This window comes from Lonchura striata, chromosome 2 (genome assembly GCF_050655825.1).
Source record: "Lonchura striata isolate lonStrDom1 chromosome 2, ASM5065582v1, whole genome shotgun sequence".
Lineage (NCBI taxonomy): Eukaryota > Metazoa > Chordata > Aves > Passeriformes > Estrildidae > Lonchura > Lonchura striata.
Window position 1 is genome coordinate 144830275 of NC_140704.1, and position 22544 is coordinate 144852818.

General features: G+C 45.1%; 1 protein-coding gene across 15 annotated transcripts in view; it reads left to right on the forward strand.

The window, feature by feature from the left end:
* Positions 1–22544, forward strand: part of ZHX2 (zinc fingers and homeoboxes 2) — a 74797-nt gene that overhangs the window by 25107 nt on the left and 27146 nt on the right. For 3 of the 15 annotated variants that reach the window (XM_021546484.4, XM_021546483.3, XM_085572509.1), the window contains one exon: positions 7682–7739. The exons of 1 other annotated variant lie outside the window; for it this stretch is intronic. The gene's annotated coding sequence lies outside the window, so the exon portion shown is untranslated. 11 more of the 15 variants (XM_085572501.1, XM_085572504.1, XM_021546479.3 and 8 more) reach the window with 9 other exon arrangements.

Consider the following 22544-nt stretch of genomic DNA (forward strand, 5'->3'; position numbering starts at 1 on the left):
TGTTCAATACAGACATCAGTGCAGTGAAGGTGATAAATTGATAGGATAAATTTGTGAGACAGCAAGACTAACAGGCTGTAGGAGACTTTAATTCCATCCCTTTGTATTCTTGGCTTTAAAAGTTAAAGTCTAGCTGGAGGGGAAGGATGGGCCCGAAGTTGCTGATTCTTAACAGAATAAGCAGACACATTGCCTGGGCTGTGTTGCCTATCCCCAGGACAGGGAGAAAAGGCCACAAAAGCAGCTGCTTTGTGGGGGTTTCCACAACCCTTCGCAGTCCTTGGGATCGGTCCCTTTTTTACTGTGTCGGTGCATGCAGACTTTTCCCCTTGTGGCTCCATTTACTGGAGCATGGGGATACTGAAGAGACAGGGCTGGGGCTGTGCAGCTGGGAGAAGTGCAGCAGGCAGGAACATGCCCTGGGACATGCTCCCATCAAACAGGAGCTCCAGGAGTTTGCAGTGAGGAGAGTAGCTGAAGCTCAGGACCAAGCAGGAACATACAGCAACATGTAAGGGGACCTGGGCAACCTTTCCTATGGTATCTTTGTGGGTCTTTGATTACTTGTAGCTGACCCAGGTACCTCTCGCTGAACTTTCCAGGTATAGGGACATGGACGCTATTGCTGAAAACAAGCGACTCAATAACACCTAACAGTGCTGGTCTTCATGAGCAAATGAAGCACAAACACAATTATTTGAGAGGAGCAAAGTGATCTTTTGCTGTATGTTTATATCCTGTGCTCATTTCGTTTCTTGCACCACTTTTGCACTGGTGGCTGCTGTGTTTGACAGCAATTTGCAAATACATCGGTGCTTTACAGCCAAAAGTAGGAATGGTCTAAACAGCTGGAAAAGGGAAACCCCTTCCTCTTGCATTTATTTTTATGGCAGCAAAATGTAATCACTGTCTGGTCTTAATCAGTCCTGCTTTTTTCGCTTTTTCTTCTTTTCAGCTTGAGGGTTTAGGGAAACAAAAGAGGGAATGAATAAAGAGCAAGGGAAAAGAGTGATTGCTGCTGGGCTCTGTCATGTGGTGAGGAAATCAGGCTGAAACTGGAGAGACCAGGCCAGACCTAACAGTCATACTGGGAGGCCTTGAATTGTGTCACTCTGACAGTGGATCTGAACAGTGACAATAGCTGGTGTTTTTTCTGGCTGCAGTCTAGCGTTATCCATATGTGAAGTTGCATTGGTGGGTTGCTGATTACAACACTTTCCCCACCTGCCTGCCTGACAGGCAGCCTCAAATGATGACCCCTGTCCTTCCTGAATTGGCACATCCATTTACACCGTGGGGTCTGATGTGGGGTAGCATGTTTTTCTGTTGTGTTAGCTTCAGTTCTCTCTTTTCTGTGTGTTTTTCCTACTCTTAATACCACTGTTGTTATGAGCTTGGGTATTTGGTGAGTAGTTGAAGTAGTGTGTGTGATTTTTGGCTCTGTCCCCAGTGAAAAACTTAGACCATGTATCTCCATCAAATGGAGATATCTCATGTATGGCAGCTGGATGGATCCGAACACAGGGACTGCAACACTATAGGGTGTGGGGAAGAGTGCCTGGAAGGCTGGGAGAAGGACCTGGGGGTACCCATCAACAGTGGCTGAACATGAGCCACTGTGTGCCCAGGTGGCCAAGAAGGTCAATGGCATCCTGGCCTGGATCAGAAACAGTGTGGCCAGCAGGACCAGGGCAGGGATTGTTCCCCTGAACTCAGCACTGGTGAGGCCACACCTCGAGTGCTGTGTCCAGTTCTGGGCCCTTCAACTTGTAGAAAGGCAGTGAGGTGCTGGAGATTGTCCAGAGAAGGGCAGTGGAGCTGGGAAAGGGGCTGTTTAGCCTGGAGGAAAGGAAGCTCAGGGGAGATCTCATCACTCTCTGTAATTCCCTGAAAGGAGGCTGTAGCCAGGTGGGGTTGGTCTCTTCTCCCAGGTAACATTTGCATCAGGGGATTTCGATTGAGTATTAGCAAACAGATTTTCACAGAAAGGGTGGTCAGAAAACAGCACTGAAAGAGGCTGTCCAGTGAAGTCGCCATCCCTGGAGGTACTTAAAAGACATGTAGATGTGGTACTTAGGGAAGTGGTTTAGTGGTCCACTTGGCATAAAGGCTCTTTCCAACATAAATTATTCTGTGACTATATCAGGGGACATCCCATGGTGTTGAAAATTAACTAACAGCTTAACAGTCCACAGCTTTGTTGTTCAAAAATAACAAGTTATTGCTGTACATATGTTGGGCAGAAAAAGTGTCCAACAACAGTGCAGCAACCACTGTGTTGGAAAACAGTTCTCAGTCGTGGCCCTGGCAGAGGAGGGGTGCAACTACTGTTTTCCAACACCTTCGTTACTATGGGCATGTAGGTAACTAACCAGAGGGTGACAGTCTGAAATGCAAGGGTTAAGAGGAATAGTGTGAAATAGTTAACCTTACTAAAAGCCAAATAAATGAATAATGAACTTTTTCATAGTCAGAACCCTACGGGACATTACTTTCTCTCTCTGGCTGAATTTTCTTACGCAATCAAGCATTCTTCTCCCTGGTATAAACCCCTTGCTGCCAATTTAAAATAGTATGAGACTGAGATTTCTCACCCTTCAAGAAAACACTTTGATTTGTTGAAGGAAGTTAGGAACAGTTGAGATAGGAAAGCAACTAATATACCTTTCCCTGTGCTGACATCTGCAACTGGGGGATGTGTTGAAAAGTAAATATAATCCACTTGGAGCAATGCTTTCCCATTCTCTTTCATTCTGGTTCAGCGCTCTGGTTCCCCATGAACTAGACTTGGCTTTGGAAAGTGAGGTGCAGAAAGGCTGTAGGATCCTAGTGAGGAAGTGGATAGTCACTTCCCCATGCTGGGGCTATGGGGTTAATGTTGTTGTTCATTTCCAAATTTTTGAAGAGAGCACTGAGATGAGAAGTGGCAGGATCACTGTCTGTCTGTCTGTCTGTCTGTCTGTCTGTCTAGTGCCAGGGAAGCCAGACCAGGACCCCCACCAGCCCCTGTCTCACCCTGTAGCCAAGGCCAACTGCAGCTGCTGCCAGCAGCCATACCACTTCTTACCAGCTTCAAGCAGAGCTATGGATGGGCACAACCTGGCCCTGAGAGCCTGTGCCCAAGGAATTGGAGCAGTCCCCGGGGTGGCAGTCGGGCCATGGTGGCCTCCATGGCTGCCCAGGCTCAGCCATCTGCTTCCCTGGAGCATCACACTCCTGCTTCTCCAGAGGAACGTGAGATCAGTTTCAGCCTGGCAGAGAACATATTCTCTGAAATCTTCTAAATCTCTTAAGAGGGGAGGAATAGTTTCTGGGACAGTGCTGCACAGTGAAAATGTGCCTAAAACTATGCCATTTTTCCCTTTTTTTTTTAAGACAGCTAATTTGGGTTTTGATCTTATTTACTCTTCATTTTACTGTTATTTTCTCTTTACTTATTTTTACGCTTTGTAATATTTTCAAAAGCAGCTGGTAATATCAAGAAGGCATTGCAAAGAGGGGTTTAGTCTATTCCTGTAGTTTATAGAAATTTTCCTGGAGGAAGTTTAGACTGGAGAGCTGCAGCATGGTGCAGCCTTGGATTGACTGTCTGGGACAGCTTCTGCTCACAGATCCCTGAGAAATGTGCAGCATGAGTAAGAACCTTGTGCAAGTGGTCATCACACCAGTGAGGTGGAGAAGATGACTCTTGGGAGGGGCCTCCTGCTGTGTGTTTTGCTGGTCAGCACCAGTGGTTTTCCAGGGGAGCTCAGGGGCTTCCAGCAGCAGCTAGTGTGGGGTGGAAATACCCCTCTCTTCTTAAGCTTTGTTCAGAGGGCTGGAGAAGGACAGCTGTATGCCAAGTGAGAGAGGGATAGGACTTCTGGGGCTGGAGTGCTGTGGGAGATACCCTGTGGTCTGTCCGAGCATCACTGTCTGCACAGCATGTGTGCACTTATTGAGAGACCCCAGAGCACTTTGGGAGTTTTTAGTGGCTTTTTCACTGCATATTTAGGATTTTGATGTAAACTTTCAGTTGTATTTTGTCTGTTGTAGGGATGGGGGCAGGGATGGGTTAATTTTAATAGTTTTAGGAAAAGGTGTTGAAGTCAAGGAGGCTCATGGGCATGTTAGTCCATGGTGCTGCGCTCTGCCAGGTTTGGTGAATGCTTAACAAGGACTGGAACAGCAGCCAGGAGCTGTTGGGGCTCTTGGGATCTGTTGGGATAACTGTGATTTTCAGTGTGTGGAGAGAAATGACTTTCAAGAACATTTGTATCTGCTAATCATGCTGTAATAACAGTCTGCAGTTGAGAGGCTGCAAACCCCCCATTTCCAGCACAGCTGTGCATATTTAACTCGATAGAAGGCATTGCTAGTCTGCTGTTAGAAGTAATTCAGATTGCTAAGGTGGTAATTTTGATCATGGTGTTTTTTTGGGAAATATAGGTGTAAGCTACACTGAAAAGTTCATAAATGCCTAGTATGATACAAACACCAGGGAGTGAGGAGCAGGGACATGGTGGGTGGCTGCCAGTGCCCCACTCTGCATCCTGGGCTTGCTGTATTCCTGCCTCGCTGAGCCAGCAGCAAAGGAAAGCAACATCTGGGCATGTTAGCTTAATGAGGGAGGTTTTTCCTGACCTATTGCCTGTACCGCCAGTTTGGGGCATTGGGGCAGTCAGGGGATCAGCAGTGCTGTGGGGGGAACACCAGAGCTGGTGGAGCTCTGGAGAGTTGGCATGACCTGCTCCATGGGGATGCTTTCGGCTGACCCCAGGATTTAAACCACCAAACTGGCATCTTCAGGAAGAGAAGTTGAGAGGAGTGTGGGGTTTATTTTCCTTCATCTCAAGCACAGCTTGGGAAAGCAAGTGCTTTCGGGGCTTCCAATTCAGTTTCTCTCTGTAAAATACGCTTTTGCAAAATTGATAATTTCTGTAGGTTGAGAGAGTCTCAAAGGAACTTGTCTGTCAAGCATCTAAAAAGTACCATTATTTCTCTTCCCTGTTGTAAAAGCAGCTCAAGATTTAGCTTTTAGCTCTCTGAAGATATTTCGACAATCTCTCTTTTTTGTAAAAAACTCCATGATGAATAGAGCAAAATAATCCCATTTTCAGGTGGTTTGTGCTGTAGTGTTTGGGTTGCAGAAACCATGTGGAATGCTGGTGTTTATAAAGTATGTAAAAGCCGTTTTGTTTGTTTTGTTTTTGTTTTGCCATGAGATGTTTTTTTGGAAAGAATCTAGAATGATGAAGCAGCTGGTGGCTGAGTCTCCTGCTCAGTGTGCAGAGAATGAAGATTGGCTGGGATAGCTGGAGTTACTCACTGCATGCTGTGGGCCACGTAAACACACAAACAGGCAATTCCTGTCAACCAGGAGGTGTGTGGTAACTCAGAAAGCACCATTAACTGTTCTGTACATGTGCTCACCATGACACCACACGGGAGCCAGCAGATACAGATCTCCCCAGCTCTTCTCCATTACTCTGTGGCTGTTGAGGTAGCACAGCTCATGTAGGTGAAATGGTGATGGCTGTATGAATGCCTCCTGTGCAGAGGGGAGGTCTGGTCTGAATTTGCCTGATCCCAGCATTGTGATGCATTCCAGGAAAGTGGTGTTTTCATGGCAAGGAAAAGCTGCTTCTCCTGCCTTATGCTGCCTTGGAGTAAGCATGTCCCCATGGGAGGCTGCTCAAGAGCTGCCTACAGCAGAGATGCTCAAGACAAGCAAACTCAGACAAGAGTTTTCAATAGTAATTACCTACCTGCTGAAAAAAGTTGGTGTTTCTATATGAAACATGTTTGTGACTCCTTCATTTCACTGTTGCCTAACTCCAAGCATTCAAAAGCAATAGCAGATCTCCCAGAAGTGTGAAATAATTTGAAAGATCTGAAATATGTATGTGTGTGTGTATATATATACACACATATATTACCAACTTGTTTCTGAGCTGTTATATTAAACCCAAATCATATTCTCATAGCCGTGAGGGGCAGAAACTTTTTGCATACTTTCTGAAGAGGATCGTGCAGAATGATTACAAGAGCAAGGGACTGGATGTAATGACCCTGAAGATTTCTTTCTGCTTTATGTTTCCAGAAGTGGAAAAGATCCTTGCAGAAGCTTCACCAGCTGGGTCTTTAGGAGAAGTACCAAAAATTGTGAGGGTCAGTACGCACTCCAAACAAGCAACAGCACCATACACATACATATTTATTTTACTTATCATTCTAAGCAGAGGTTTGAGATAGGGGAAGGACAGGGATGTGTTGGACTGTAGGTGATTTTCTTTTTCTTTAGTAGTATTTTATTCATAGGTTTGGATTTGGTTCTGTTGGCAAGCTGTAGGGTCACTGTTGTGTGTTGGACACAGCACTGAAAAAGCAGGATTTCAGATAGCAGTTTTAGTAAAATATTACTGGACTAAACCCATTAAATACAGAAACAGCATCATCCTAAGCCTACCATGTGAGAATGGAGAATTTGACCCAAAAGAGGGTGGAAGAGCAGCAGAAGGTGGCCTGCTGGTCCCAAAGGTATAAATAGCACAAAATCTGCAGCTATCCCATGTGTTTTATTTCTCTTTTACAATTCAGTGATCTACCATTTTTTTGCCTTACTCTTAGATGGAGCAAAGCGGGAAGCAGTTTCCCTTTTATCTGTGAATAAACATGCAGCTTTTTCTAGCCTAAGCTCCTAAAATACGGCTATGGTTGTGTAATAACTTCTGGCTTCCCAGATCTTCCAGTAGCCAGTGTGCTCTTTCAGGAAATCAAGTCATATCTTCCCTTGAAAAGATCCAAAAAAATATCAAGCTAACCTGCTGGGAAGCAGCAAAAGACTCCGAGTGCTTTCTTTTGGGTTTATCAGTCAACCTTCCTGGGGCCAGATAACAGGAGTTTGGAGTTTCAAACCCAAATATCTCAGCTTAAGCTGAAAGTGCAGGTTGTGCTGACAGTCCTACTGAAGCAATCAATAAGCTTCTGCCTCTTTTCTTGGGGGGCTTGTGAGGTGGTTTTCTGTTTGTATTTCTTTTACTCAGAGCAGACCCTTGGCTGTTTATTATCTCTTTAGCCATTCTTGCAGACCTGCAGGCACTGTGTTTTTTAGGTGTGTATACAGCCACTGCCAAAGGGGAATATTTTTCTATTCAGTTCTGTTCTTGCAGCTGATGAAGCTAAATCTTCCTCTCCTGTTTTTTTAGGGAAAAAAAAAAATAAAGCAAAAATGAGGAAAACCTACTTTAGCTTTGGGAGACAGCAGGTGAGTTCGTTTAAGGAGGAGAATGACACTTTTGATGGCATTTTGTAGAAGTTCCCAATAGCCAAAAGTTTGTTCTGGAACATGGCAGCTGCAGCAGATGTTTTGTGGGTATTTCCAGAGCAAACCACAGTGGTGATATCTCAAGATATCAGTGTGAGTGCTCTCCACTGTCTGCTTGGGCTAAGAAATGTGGATTTTTTTTCTCTTGAGAGGCTCCCAACATTCATTATATTACTGTAAAAGGGCTGGAGGACCGAATCTTTCAAATTGCTTGTCAATGATGGTCAGTGGAAAAGAGAATTGCTGGAATTCCTGCTGGCATTCCTGGTGCTGGTGAAAAAACTAAATTACCAGTTGTAAAGGAGAAGGGATGGTTGCTATTTTCTTCTCTTTTGTTTTTCTCCCTGACTTACATGTTTTTTTCCACTTTTGTAGGCATCAGAAGTACTGTTCACCTTCAGAGAGATTTCCAGGATGTAAGAAATCAAGTGCTGTGAGTGAGTAGCTTTTTTTTTTCCATTTTCCTTTACATGAGAAATCCAAGCTTGCCCAAACAGAAGGAGAATCTTCTATTTTTTTTTTCTTATAAAGACATTGCAAGAAATGTTTACAGAAAGAAAATACAGTCTTTTGGAACCAGTTGAGTGCCTTTGGTACTTCTTTGCAGCCCACAAAATAAAGTCAGCATTGTATTACCACATAGGCTGAATAATTATCTCACTACAGATACAAACCACATGAATGCATTTAACTGGGAATATGGTTAGCAGAATGGACCATTAGCACCATCTGAATCTTGTTTGTTGATTCCAAGCTTTACCAGCTATGAAAAGACAGAATCTTGCTGAAGAGTTGAGGCATTCCTTGGGAAGTGAGCTTGCATCTTTTCCAAGGGAAAAAGTCAATCACAGATTGACTGTGATGTTTTTGTGTGCATGGTCAACATCACAGTCTTGTCATCACAATAGGAAACTATCCAATATTTGGGTCTTCCCTGATGTGGTAAAGTAGCTTTGAAGGAAGTTTTAAATCACTGGAGACACCTGCACACTTGCTTCAAAGGACCTTAGCCAGGAGCTTATATGTATATTAAAAAAAAAACAAAAACAAAAACAAACCTGAAAATGTATATTTGAAGAGCAGCTGGCCTAGAACCTTTCCCTGTGCATTGCTGAAGGGTGTGGGCTGGGATTTTCCAGCAGCTGTGGCTGGTCTGCAGCTCTCCAGGTGGGCCAGTGCTGTTCTAAAGGAACCTCAGGAAATCCTGGTTGGAGCCTTTGGCTGTGTGCCTGGCACAGTGTGGGCTCCTGAGGCAGCTTCTCTGCTCTGAGGCTGGATAACAGGACTAAAATTTGGATGCTGTTGTTCTGGGCTTTGTTGCTTTCTGTAAGTAAATTTTATTAGTAGAGGGGTAGAATACGGGTAGAATAAATGCTCAGATTTTATGAGCATTTTATAATCAGTTCAACTCCTGTCCTGTTTTTACCCTCTTTTGTGGTGATGGCAATCTATGGTTACTTGGACATCAGCAGAGTTTTGTTTCTATTTTCACTTCAGTGGCTTAAGCCTATTTTCTGTTACAACAACAAAAATCTATTTGGGCTAGAGCAGAATAAACCCCCAAATTGCACTCAGTCTGAAAAAGAAAGGACTAATTTTGTTAAAGGAGAAAAACCGAGTCCATCCATGTTTGGTAAAGGTGTGGTAAAAATTCCCTAATAAACACCTATCAAGCATTCAGAAACTGGTAAGCAAAAAAATTGAATCTTTCTTTCAGCGTTTTGTGAAGGATGCTGGCAATGAGTGCAGTTACTGGAGAGAAAAAAAGGGATGTGATATGAAATTATGATATTTTATTGTCTTGATCTCCCTCAGTAAGGCCCATGGTTCATATTCTTCCTTTGACTCACAGATGTTTTCTTCTAACTCCTTGGTGTTTAGGCTGCCACACAAGACCTGCTAATTGAGCTGTGGCATTTCTTTTTCCTGAGTCACTTACAAAGCATTGCACAGGGTGGGCTCTGGCCTCTTTTTTTACAGCTGTGTTGACTTCACAGTGATTAATAGATACCGGTTTAAATGAAGGAAATTCAGCAGAAGTGTGCCTTGTATGTATTGTGTCTCTCAAAGTATATCTACATCCTAGAAAAGCCCTTTGCTCATCTCAGAACCAAAACCCGGTTGTTTTTCTGTTAGCTAGGCAGTGTTGAAATCTGGGAAGCATTTTCTCAGGACCTAGTGAATCTACATCCTAATGCACCCCTGTGGTAGTTGGATCCACAAAGGAACATGGAGACCTGCTCCTGCTCTTCAGAGGACTTGCTGGTTACATATAGATGTCTGTGTTCTTAAATCAAAGTAAACAGCAGTGTTGATACAGGCATGTAATCCACAGGTGCCTCTCAGATATTATAGCTGTGTTAAGATGATGAGAGATAAAGCCAAAAGTGGCCTCCTTGGAAGCTCCCCAGGCACCTGGTGTGTGGTCTCAGATGGGTCTGTAGTTACTGCAGCGAGACACAGCCCCAGCTCAGCAATGAAAGGAGACTGGAAGTTCCCATTTACCTGTCTTATCCCACTCTGGCTGCATGACAGGAGCTGAGGAGCACGAGGTGGCTGCAGTGGGACAGTGCTGACTGAGGAACTTGCCTCCTGCTCGGAAGCTCAGGAAATCCCAGAGCTGGAAGAATTTGGCTCCTCTAAGTCTGCTCTCTCTGTCCTCTCTAGCAGTATGCCCTGCAAAATGTTTCAGTTGTTCTATGAGAGAGCTGATGGAGAGGAGGAAAAAGAGGCTTTCTTGCATTTCCCTTTCTCTGTTTGACCCCCAGCAGCTGGAGGTGAATCTTGCCAGTGGCTGCTCCCAGAGGTGCCTGTCCCCTGTGAGGGGTGGCAGTGTGGGGCTCTGACTGACATTTCACAGAGGGGGTTTGACCAAGAGCTGTGTTATGAGCTGTTTGGAAGCTCCTGCCACTTTGAGTGGGCCTGAGGACATTTATGAGCAAGCTGTGAGTGGTGGTTGCTTCACCTATTAGGCTTTAATTCACCATCCCTGTGTAAGGCAGCATCTCTGTCCTGCTGTTTAATAGCAATACCCACTTTATTATGGGCAGACTTCACCTGATGAAGTTTTATTCTCTGCAAGGAAGAGTCATCTCTTGGTGGGGAGCCAAGCCCTGGGAGGATGCAGAGGGGGTTCCTTCAGGTTGCAGGAGCCTGGGGAGAAGCATCCTCAGCTGGTGGGTGCTTGTGTGGCTGCTGTCCCACCCCACAGGATGCTCTGTGTCAGGACAGGTTGGTGAGGTGGCTGCAGATCGCAGGATGCCCAGGGCAGGCTGCAGTGTTGGACTACAAAAGCACAGCAGGTCTGGTGGGGGAGCAGGAAGGACAGAGGAACAGTCCTTTGGGCAATAGTAACTTGGAAAAATTAACTCGCTTATGTCAAGGCTTCTGGATGTATAACTTAAAAAAAATACATACTTGTTGCAGTAAACTGTTCTCTTATCAGATGAGATTTAGGTGGATTTGGGGTTATTTTTGTTTCTTGGAGCTTGAGCAGTGAATTTGCAAGCATTTTCTGCAGAGAAAATGACAACAGTGTGTTAGGGATGCCAGAACTACGTACAGAAATGACCTTGCCAAATGCAACAGTGGTGCTGCCTCCTTGCTCTTACATGGGGCAAGAGATGGGGCTCTAGCTGTGGCAGCCCTGAAATTGTCACTTGTGCTTGTCACCAGCAAAGCCACCTCTCCAAACAGTGCGCTCCTCACAAAATCAACACTCATTCTCCCAGTCCTCAATCAGGCAACTGGCTGGAAATTTTGGACAGACTGTTTTATTTTTGAAAAGGGTGAAAATACTATTAAAACTGAAAGATAAAGATGTGGAGGAGAAGTTGGTTGGAGAGCAGGAGAAATTTAGTCAGGGGAGATGAGGCTCAGCCAAAAGCTTCCATTAGAGTTCCAAGATGAGAAGGGGTGAGAGAAATCTGCAGTTCATATCATAGCCTAGGGCAGGTTTTCCCAAGAGTTGAGTGCTGCCTGGGCTTTGGTAAGAATGGGATTGCTTCTCCCTGGCTCTCCAGCAGCCCTAGTGTGGTGGTCCTTTGGGATCTTGCTCCATTCTTCTTATTTTTGATACTGTCTCTTCTTCCTTTTCTTTTCCATTAAGTATGATGTCACAAATGACATCAGTCCAATAACTGCTTGTGGTTGTCATAGCCACAGTCTCTGACACCCAAACAAAGCAGCAGGAAACCAAAGCTATAATATTCAGATGCTGTAATACTCATCACATTCCTTTCAGTTAATAACTGCGTGGTTAGATATTTATTTTCCATTGGGGAAAAAAGGAGGAAGTGGGCTTAAAAACAAAAAATTGAGTCACTGAGGAGGAGGAAGGTGGTTTCCAACTCTATCTGACCAATGTAGCTGCACTTCTTTGTCCCAGTACTCTTCTCCTGAGGTTATATTGCTCGGGCCTCAACTGCTCAACTCCTTTCTGCAATTGTTCCCAGCACTTCAGACCTTATGGTGATGCTCCTCATGGACAAGGCAATGGGAGACATTCACTGCCTCAACACAAGCTGTGTCCCTGGGGCAAAGCCTCCCAAAGGCTGGCAGTGAGGGCCAGTGTCAGGCAGCTTTATCTGCTGGATGGCTGAGGCTGCTGTTGTTGTGGTGCATGGATAGAGTATAGGAGGGTATTTTCATATTTTGGGGGCATTAGATGTTATGGGGGAGTGGTTGTTTGCCATTCTTTGTTTTGCTTTGTTTCTTGAATCTGTGAAATAAGCTTTTCTGGTCGAGCAGCAGAGCTTGTTTGTCCCTGATTTAATCACTCCTTCAGTTTTGCACAGTTGGCCTAATAGTAGGAAGGTGCTTGCTACAAAAAATAATTCTGATCATGTAAAAAAAAAAATCCAGAAATAGATGAGCAGTATGGTATGAGCAGTGCATTTGCAAGACAAGCACTGGAGGTAGGTGGCTGGGGCTTGCTGGGAAGGAGCCACCTCAGCCCCTCACTGCTGCAGGCATGTGGGGACCAACCATCCGTGTGGCCCTCGCCAGAACATCTCCTTGCCCAGTGCCACCCCCTTTGTGCCCCCACAGGGACGTACTGACCCTGGGGACTCCAGCATGGCTTCCCCAGAATGTTTGGGCATGTGGTTCCTGGGCTGAGCCCAGGTAAGTCCCCAGGCCTGCCTGTGCTGGGAGCAGGCAGCAAGCACAGCGAGCAGAGCCTGGTCTGGATTCAGGCATTCGGTGCCGTGGCTCCTGCTGGTGCTTGCAGGGAGGTGCTCATTATATAATAGCTGGTGGTTGATTAATATGCTGTGAGTCAGAAGCGCCAGGGTATTTTAGCTTTCTCTAGTTGCTATGGAAACGTTATTTTAACAAATAGCTTTTTAATATTTAATTAAAACAGCTTTTGGCAAGCTGGAGTAAGACCTATTACAATTACTACTACAAAGGGTTAGCAGTGAAGTGTATTCCAGAGCCATGGTTTTTTTTTTTTCGGTTGAGCCTATGTCATGTGTCCCCCACTCTGATCTGTCAGCTTTAAACAATTAAAAAAAAAACCAAAGTAAAAAAATCACTAATTTATTGGTTGTGAGAGATGTATTCTTGTTCCTAAGACACAAAGTAAATGTAATGCAAATCTGCAGTTACTCTTCACAATTGAAGGTTGTCACTTCTTTCAATGTACAGTGCCAAGGCAGCCCTGTAAGGACGAAACAGTGTGATAGCATTTATTAATCAGTGCTGTATCACTGGTGTTCCTTCTACCTCTGCCTCCCGAATGAGATCATTCCTGTTTTGTTTGCTTCGTGTTCCCTCTGTGTCAGGTTGGATGCTTTTCCTTGCCAGCTTGTGGAGGAGGCTGGTGCTGTGTCCGGATCAGGCTCTGGACAGATTCCTAGTCTTTTTTTAGGTGAGCTCCTCTGCTCCCTGATACCAAACGATTCTGCAGCGGAGACAAATGAACAGAGAACTCAGTCTCCAGAGAAAAATAAATATTTAACAGCTCTTTGTAAATAACCTTTATTTATAGAACAGTTGCAGGTTCTATCATACTTGGTAAATGGGGATGCTTTTTATGCAAGAATTCTGCCTTGAGGGACTCAGTGGATGCTTAATGTCATCTGTGATATAATAATGAAATAAATGTGTTGCTCTCATGGGATTCCCTTCCAGCCCCTATTTCCTGTGATTAACTTTAGTATTGCACACTTTGTCTCTATTCACATCACATTCCTTAATATTATACTGAAACCTTATTTGGAAAGTAACACCTTTATTTCCTGAGGGGAGGGAAGGGTGTTGAGGGTTTTGACTTATGCAGATGGGTCTGAGGCTGTGTGTACCTCCATCAGTGTGGTGGCTGGCCCAGACCTGGGGATTCATGAGCTCAGCCTCTCACTCTTAGAGAAGAGAGTCTGGGATGGTGCTGTTACCTGGTTTTATAAATGAATGAAAGTAAACTGGAGAGATGGATTAGGATGTGTTTCACCCCAGCTGCCTGTAAGTTAAGCAGTTGTTCTGAGTAGCTGTCTTAACTACTTCCAGCATCAGTTGAAAAACTTCACCATTTCCAGAAATGTTTCACCGTGCTTTAGGACAGATGTTTGAGGCAGGACAGATGTTTGAGTCAGGTCACAGGCATAGCCCTCAGAATTGTCTATCTCCCCATTTAACTGAGAGCCATAAACTAGATGGGGAAAAAGTAGGCAAGAGGAATGCCACCCTGACCAAAGATGACCTATACCATTTCTGTAGGTGGTCCATAACAATGTTCCAGGCTGCAGGATGTCCTTGTTTGTCACACAGTGTCAGGTGGCCCTTCCAAAGCAGCACAGCTAATCTCTGCTACGTGTTGCTCACAGCTGGACATCTGGGATTTAATAGCTCAGAAGGATATGCAAAGCTAGTCCCCAGGCATGTAAACTAAGGTGCTAAAGATTTGTCTAAACTCTTCCAGCAAACCAGGAAGAGAATTAAGGCTTTTCTTCCTGTTACATTGAAGGTGTGTTGTCATGACCAAAATTAGAGTGATGATATTATTGCTGCAGTTATACACCAAAGAGTTTGGGTGTGTTAGGCAGTTCCTTAAAAAATCCTTCTGAGTTGCATCCCATACTTCTTGCTAAGTGCTTTGATGTCTTTTTAAATCCCTCTGCTAGCTGATGGCAACCTTATCAAATCCAAAAGTGATCCCAGGATATGGCAGGAGCTGTGATGGAAACAGGGTCTCTGGGTAGGTAGTGACAGCCACAGAGCAGCACATGCTTGCAGCCACCTGTTTCAGCTGCTGCTTCCTGAGAGGTCTGGGAAGAAATCCTTTTTATTTTCTACCACCGAGGACCTGGTACACTGCAAAAACCAAATTTTCATGTTTTCATAGCAAATGTGGGTCTCCACTGGGCTTGCAAGGCAGCAGCCAGGACAGGCTTTGCAGCAGGATGGTGGGAGGTCCTGCCATGCTGGAGGGGCAGCATGGGGTGGGGACAGGCAGTGGCTGTTGTGGGGGAAGCTGACAAGCAGATGGATGAAGCTGGCATTAGCAGTGGAGTGGAGGAGGTGAGTACTGCTATGTTAGCAGATGTGATCAGGCTATCTCAGAGGGACAAAGGGGACTGAGAGCTTTGAACCAAATGCCCTGACCAGAGGGAGCTTGTGGAACTGTTCCTTGGGAGGAGGTGGGAAGGGTTTGGTTGATGGTGATTCTTCTGAATATCAAAAGGCAGTGGTTAAGTAGCTGAAATAGAAATTCTTGCAAGAATGTACAGAAATAACATTTCTACCTGAAATTTTCATCATATGGCCCAGTTTTGCAGAGGATACAGAGAGAAGTGCTGCTGGATAGCAATCGTGCTTGGCTGCATGCTAGGAGAAATGCCCCCAGGTTATGGCTGATAGCAAAAATACTGACAGGGCAGCAGATGGGGGAGCCAGGAAGGTCAGGCCAGCTCTGCTGTCCCTGTCCCTGAGCAGAGGCATGCAGAGGTGAACAGTGGGCTGTTGGGGAGGGATGGCTGTGCCAGGAGTCTCTGTGGTGAGCAGCCTGGTGCTGAGTGATTTGGGGGAGTCCTTGATGGATAATGCTCCTGAGTGCTGTGATGGGTGGCAGGTCTGGTAAGCTGTTCCTAAGGAGGGAAATTGGGATCATCAGGAGGAGGAAAAGTAGGAGATGGGAGCCTGTATTTCTGTTTGGGTAGATGTGCACAGGAGTTGTATTGTGGTTTATGAGGGGAAATATATGCTCCACAGTGAACACAGACTGCTGTGAGAGAGTTTACCTGTCAGGTCCTCAGCTCAGCATCAGCTACTCAGCCTCCCTGTATGGGTGCAAAGTGTTATACAGATTTTCAATTTACAGTAATTTGGGACTTGCATGTAGTCTGGAGAGGTGTGACGTGCACTCAGGCAGGTCTGACTTTCCCACCCCTGAGGATAAGGGTGGATCCAAGGTGGCAGAAAGTCCTGTGTGGGAGCAAAGGGCACATCTTGGCCAGCTGGGTACTCATAGATGCTGCAGTAACAAGGACTCCCCCAAAATGCAGCCCAAGGCTTGTGGGGTTTTGCTTTGGGTTTTTTCTGGTGTGATCCATGTACACACCTTGCATTTCAAGTCTGTGATCTGTCACAAATCCCCATGTAACCAAGTATGGGATCTTCTCCCCTTATTTAAGCCCTCATCCCTTACACTTAAACCTAAACAAGGCTTTGCTAGCTTTCCTCTTCACTGCTCCCAGTGGATTTAAAAGGTGCACCACTACTTCCATGCCTGGCTGATAAGCAAGAACATCAAGGGATAGAATGGAGTTCAGTGAATTGGAAGGAGAGAGATTGGAAGTGACAAAAATTGCAGTAAACTTTCCTGGCACGTTCCATCTCCACCTGTTCCAGACCTTTCCTTTTTTTTTTTTTTTTTTTTTTTTTGCTACTATCAGTAGTTTTTGGTAGTGTTGTTTTCTCAGTGGCTTTTCACTCATGGAGATGTCTGTTGGAAATCAGGAGCCCATGGTCTTGATAGCAGGAGCACTTGGACCTGTGAGTCTGCTTGTGTATGGGAGAATGTACTCCTGTCTGCTAACAGCAAATGTGCAGGGGTATGGCATCACCAGGAGTGTAACACCAAACAGCTGTGATCTTTGTATGGGTAATTTGTGCTTAGTCCCAATTCCCCTGTTAGTGGCATTAGGGTAGATAGGCACTGAGCACAGTGGTGGTCTCTGCGTTGACTCAGTTTTCATTGTCAACATTAGTTATGACTCAGGTATAAACAATCTGGCACGTTTCCTGTCTGCACTTATCCAAGCACACTCTTCCTTGCGTGCCTCAAACCAGACTATCACTGTGTTTCCATACTCTGAAAGTCAGCCAGGCTTGCAACAGATGGATCAAACCTTGCTGTGCTTGGGGCAGCTGCTGTGAGTCTGTGTAGGGAAGGGCAATGCTCAGGAAGAGCACCTACTGGAGGAGGTGACTGTAGTAGGACAGGGAATGGACTTGTATTTATTGTCTTTGTTATTAATACTGGATTAAATGTGGTTTATGTTACTTACATTACATATGTAATTTTACCTAGTGAGTATATATTAGCTGTTTTATAATATGTGAATGCAAAGAGGGACTGGGTTGGTTTTGTTTTAGCTATTCCATAAAGCGTTGAGTGGATTCCCCACTTGGTGTGACCTTGCTGTCCTGTTCAGGAAATTTTCCTGTGTGACCATCCAGGATTTGCTTTGGCAGTTGCACCCACGGCACCTGAGCCAGGACCAAAGCCCTTTCACCACAGGTGGTTCCAGTGGGCCAAGGGGTGCCCTGCTTGCCACCCTACGCTCAGACAGTCAGACCAGGCTTCCTCACTAGCTCAGCCCAGGCTTTCCCATAGCAGAGTCTCAGATGTCTGGAATCTTAAAATAATCATGGTGCAATAACAGAATAACAGCTTGAACTGGTGCCTCTGGAGGTGGGACATCAAACAAATGAATCCTTGGGTTTTTACATCCCCACAATCTATGTGCATGAAAGTCTGGGCTTTTCCTGCTGAGTTTTTGGCTCCTGCACGCAGGTGCTCTGTGCCCTTTGTTGTGCAAAGAGCCATTGCCAGCTCTCACCTCGGGCTCCCTCCACCTGGAGCTCAAATCTGCAGCTCCACTGAATGTATTCCTCAGCATCTCCGATGGTTTTACCTTCAGTAAGAGAGCCCTCTGAGTGGCCATGCACAGGCCATCCCTCTGATACTGGAGGAGTGCAGAAGAGAAGCAGCTTTCTTCTTTGATCTTGCTACTGCTGGAGTCAGTAGCAAAATTTCTGAGGACTTCAGTGAGCCAGGATCAGCCTTCTAAAAATACTCCAAGGCACTAGGGGAAAGCACTTCTGAGTAGGTGAGAAGCAGCCCTTATGTGCCTATGGGGTGGAAGGGAGCACACCCTTATTAATAAGTGTTGCTTCTTTATGAATATGTTTCTTCTGGTGCATGTTATCAAAAGGAAATAAATCTCTGCAGTGGTAATGAACATGTAGGGCTGTCTGTGGCAACAGTAAGTTTTGATCTGTTACTGTAGAAATTCTGCCCCTTTTTTGTAAGAGAAGATCCAAAAAGCACCTTCCTTTGCTGCCTGTGAAAATCTGAAGGCTGTGCTTTGTCCATGTCATGAGGGTCTCTGAGCATCTCTTTCCATCAGAGTCTGGATGAGTAACTGTGTCATTTGGACAAACTCCTGATGCATACAGTAGTCTTGTGCTAGCCTTGACTGCCAGAGGTGGCAGTGAAATCAGAGGTACACCCTGTGTGTTAAAAGCAGTGTAAACCTTCCAGAGCCTGCCATTACTTTCATCACCCTTGGGCATTCCTCAGAGTGGTTTCGAGCATAGGAAGGAGACAGGGTAGGCTGGGGGTCAGGTCTGCATCCCCTGGCATGTGATATGATATGCCACCCTGGTGGTAGCATTGGCAAGCACGAGGGGATGGCTGTGCTCATCTCCTTTCCCAGCAGAGAACAGCTCCAGTGTGTCCTTTAAGCCTGAAGCTAACCAGGAAAAAAAAGAAACAACCCTGTGCTCAGCCCCTGAGATGGCCCCAGCAGCACTCTGCAGTTGTGATATATCTGGTACAAACGAAGCTTTGCACACAGGGACAGGATAAATGGAGAGAAGGGAGATGGTGACCTCCAAAAAGCTGCAGTGGTGGCAGAGGGAAAGGAAGCAGTGATTTAGCTCCTCTTGGTAGAGGGGTAAGTGACTCCAGAGAGCATTTATGTAGCAAAACAAGTAGAAGCTATTTTGAGGGTTTCATAAGCTAGTTGCAAAAGTAATAAACATGAAAAATCTCATTTATAAGGGTTGAGAGTTTCAAGGTTGCATCTCTCAGCAGCATCCCAGGGTTAGGAGAGCCATGTGATCGTTCCAGTATCTTAGTTTGCTTCAAGCTCATGGAGGCTTGGTTTCATACCTAACACCTCCCCCTTCTTGTGCTTCCATGCTCTCCTTGCTCAAAAGTGCTGAGTCTGTGAGAGGAGGCTTATTGTGCCACTGCCAGTGACTGGAGCTTCCCATTTAGCAAATATGAAATAAAAAATAAAAATAACATGCAACAAAGCAACTGGTAGGTATAACTGGTGAATTACCCCTGCAAATCACAGTCCCTGTTTCTGACACCTGGCTTCTGCAACAGATCACTTGCCTGCCAGCAAATACTAGTGATGCCCATCAGGTGTCTGAGGCTAGGCATGGACAGATACCTGGTAACTGTGGCTTCTCTTCCTCAGTCTGTGTCCTGTGCTCTGGCATGTGTCAGGGGATTGGAGCACTGGGCTCAGGTGTTGTGTGCTATTCCCTGGCTGCTGAAACACACCAGTAAACTTAGTGGTGGTAACATCATCATCATGAGCATCAACAGCACAACTCTGCAATTTTCCAGAAGTTGTTCCTTACAGGACCCCTTCTCAAGCCCCTGAGCACTAAGATCATGTTACACAAACTGGCTGCTGACCAAATGTCTCCTTTAACACGTGCTGCTCTTTTGTATTGCTTTCAAATGTAGAAATTTTGCAAGAAATGAAATTTCAAATGCATTATCTCTTGCTCCATGCAGTGCAGGTTTGTGGCCTCAGCTGGTCCTGGTGTAGTGTCTGCTCAGGTGGAGGCTCCTGAGCTGTTTATTGAGTGTGCTCACACTTTGTGTCATCTCCACTACTGTGGAGCACCAGGTCTCTTTCCAGGAGAAACCACCCTCTTCTGTGCAGCCTCCTTGGTTGCTGTTGGTTTACTTTCCAGAGGACTCTAGCAGGATTAAGCTTGGCAGCACTCTGTGCCTCTGCTTTTCCTCAAACACTCAGCCTTGAGAGCTCTGAAAGGCAGAACAACCCTGGGTCACCTCACAGGAAACCAAGATATTCAAAGAGTTCAAGTAATTAGCTGCACTTTCCTTCTTAGATACTCCCAAATCTGTTTGAGCCAAGGAACCAGCTGTCCAGTTTGCTGGCCAAGACATTCTGTAAAGATCTCAATGTATGTCCTGGGGCTTTCTCTGGTTCTTCCTGCTGGTGGGAGCCTCAGCTGGGATGGCAGAACGGACCCAGATAATGTTGGAGATTTGAGAATGGAACACAAAGGAAATTTAGGTTGTGTCTGCTTTACAAAGGCTGGATTTTATTCCAGGCAATTGGAAGCTGTGGGTGGGAAGGCTTTGTATTCCTTTGAGTGAATTTGGTGAGTTGTTTTTTTTTTTCCACTTGATCAAAAAGGTGGCTAACAGCATGACTAGATTCATGCATGCTGCCAGTCTGTGCATCCTTCCCTGAGTGGGTTACTGAGAGTGCCTGGTGTTCCTCTGCTGCCCCTTATCCCCTTCTCCAAGACCCTTCTCATCAGAGGTTGGGTGCCACATTGCTCTGTGCACCTTCAGCATAGCAGCAACCAACCCAAGTGTTCCATTGGAGGTCCAGGAGGGTGGTCCTCCCTTTGCAAGGTTGGTGACATTCTGGTGGCTACCACTTGTCTCTGCCCTCTGCAGGGTACAGGCATGCTCAGCTCATTGCCTGAAGGGTTTGAGCAAAATCTGGTTGGCTGCATGAGTTGAAATTTGTTCAGTTTATCCCTAAAACAAATTTGCCTGCATGAGGCTATTGTCAGAGACAGTAATGCTTGGTGTTGCTTGTTGCTCCTGAGCCACTAATTGTAGAACATGTAGCTTGTTGCTCAAAATTGCTATTTTTACCATAGCGTTAGCATGTTTTACCATAACATTAGAGCTTTGAAGTATATTGACTGGTGAAGACGGCAATATTAAACACCCTTTTTATTTTACCTGCAAAGCAATTTACATCTAGTAGTCCTCCTGACTCCCATATTAGCAGGGACATAGTGTGTAAACTCTTTGGGACAAGGAGTAGGGCTTGTTTGGATTTGTAGCAGTGGTATTGTGGTTTAGAGAAAAACTGTTGATCTGGGTAAACCTTCTTGCCATAGAAATCCTGCCTAGGAACACACAGAGAAGTGACTTTGCATGAATAACTCAAAAATGCTGGAGAAGGTATTAGGATTGAGATGATTTAGTGCAGTCAAAGTGTATCTTGTTTTTCTCTAATTTATGTAAAGCAGTTTTATCTTGTCTTGGGGTATGTGTGTGTTCTTTTCTTGTTTAAAGTTCCAGAAATCTACATGGGAGATCTTCAATTTGAATGAATATTGTGTGAAGGCATTTCTGAGTTAAGATGTAACTTGAAGCATAAGAAAAAGGTTTTCTTAACTTGCTGTAGTAAATTATATTTGAACCAGTGTTGCATGTCATTAAATGTATGGTGCATCCCATCTGACAGATGTGCCAAAAAGGACTCTGAGATAATGTGACCAAAATGTCATGCAGTAACGATAGTCACATAAAAGAGTAATTTCCTGGAATATAATCCTCAGGGATTGTAAAATTAAATTTGAAAATGTATCCCTATTTCTATCTTGCCCTTTGTAAAGTCAAAACACTGGAATTTGTTAACTCCTTGGTGGTTCTTACATCAGCTTGTGAAGATTAAGCTTCTTGTTGGGTTTCCTTTTCCTACCCCAGCTTCACATGCCCAGGAGAAAGTGAATCCCTGCAGCATCCATGGTAGCACACACTTGTACTGCACGTGATGGAGGTTCCCCATAGACATATGGATGTTTTCAGTTTTGTTCTTCAGGTCTGCCATATGTTCTTCAAGTCTTCAGGTTTCCTGAAACAGTGACCATCTGGGGTAATACCACTGCTGCCTATCAATGGGCAGAATCTGGGCTTGTTCTGGGTTTATTTAGGGTATGTGCAACTAGAAGGCATTGCATGTAGCTAAGTGTGTAAGGAACTGGCGATGGCACTAATGGTGATGTTCTCCAGGGATCCTTTACACCTTTAGAGAATTTATGATCAAATCATGGCAATCTATCCTAAAACTGTGGTAATTCAACTTCAGAGATTACTGAGGTTGTAGGGTATGGTTCTCTGAGTTAGTTTCCAAACCTGTCTGTCTCTAATCTGTGTTTTAAACATTGAGTTCAGCTTCTAACTAATCTTCTTGAACTTCCACTGTGTTAGCCAAGCAGCTAACTGGGAACTCTTGCAGGCTCTTAGTTTGCACAGTGCTTATTGAATTAGATTGGAAAAGCATTGTGGAATTTGAAAGAAAAGCAGAATGTGGAATCGTGATCTTTCCTTTTTATGTAGACTTTTTGAAGGAGGAAGACTGTGGTGTCTTTGTCCATGTGAATCATCAAGTGACTAACAAAAGTACAGGAAAAAATGTGTTTCATCATTGCTGCCTTGACCAGGATTCTGAATTGAGATGGGCAGACCTGGAGGTTGGGCTAAAAACTGGGCAGGAGTGAGGGTCAGTGCTGTTCCTGTGCATTTGGCATGGGAGAAGAAAGCCTGGAGTCCCTGAGCAGGGCTCTGCTGGTAGAGGGGAGCTGCCCCTGCCCAGTGGGATTCAAGACCAGCAGGGCTGCTCTTTTGGCCATTTGAGCTAAACTCCGAAGGACTTCGCAAGGCTGAGGGCAAAGTTGTTTCTTCTTCATTTTCCTCTTCCCTTCCTCTCCAAGTCCTTACAGCCCTTTGTTGCTGATGATTTCTTTCTCTCTCCCTTCTAAGCAACCCCAAAATCAGTAGAAGTGCAACCCAACATCTGCTGTTTCCATCACCTGCTTACAAATTGCCTTTCCCTTCAGGAAAACCCATCAAAATACCCATGTGCATGCATATACACAGAACAAACTTACAGTCCCACCAGGATAAGTGTTGTCTTAAAATCACACATATAACATC